The sequence below is a fragment of the Vombatus ursinus genome, unplaced genomic scaffold (genome assembly GCF_900497805.2).
Source record: "Vombatus ursinus unplaced genomic scaffold, bare-nosed wombat genome assembly UNPS02014832.1, whole genome shotgun sequence".
NCBI classification, from domain to species: domain Eukaryota; kingdom Metazoa; phylum Chordata; class Mammalia; order Diprotodontia; family Vombatidae; genus Vombatus; species Vombatus ursinus.
The window spans coordinates 43,307,276-43,307,541 of record NW_020954610.1 but is presented as its reverse complement, the minus strand read 5'-3'; positions in this window follow the sequence as shown (position 1 = coordinate 43,307,541).

Below are 266 nucleotides of genomic sequence, written 5' to 3'. Positions count from 1 at the left end.
TTCCCTCCTTCTTTCTTTCTTTTTTTATTCTTTCCTTCTTTTTTTTTCATTTCTTCCTTCATTCATTTTTCTTCCTTCCTCCCTCCCCTTCCTTCCTTCTTTTTTCTTCTTTCTTTTCCTTCTCTTCCTTCCTTCCCTCTTTCTTTTTTTCTTCTTTCTTTTCCTTCTCTTCCTTCCTTTCTTTCTTTTTTCTTTCTTTCTTCTTCTTCCTTCTTTCCTTTCTTCCTTCCTTCCTTCTTTTCTTTCTCTTCCTTCCCTTCCTTCCT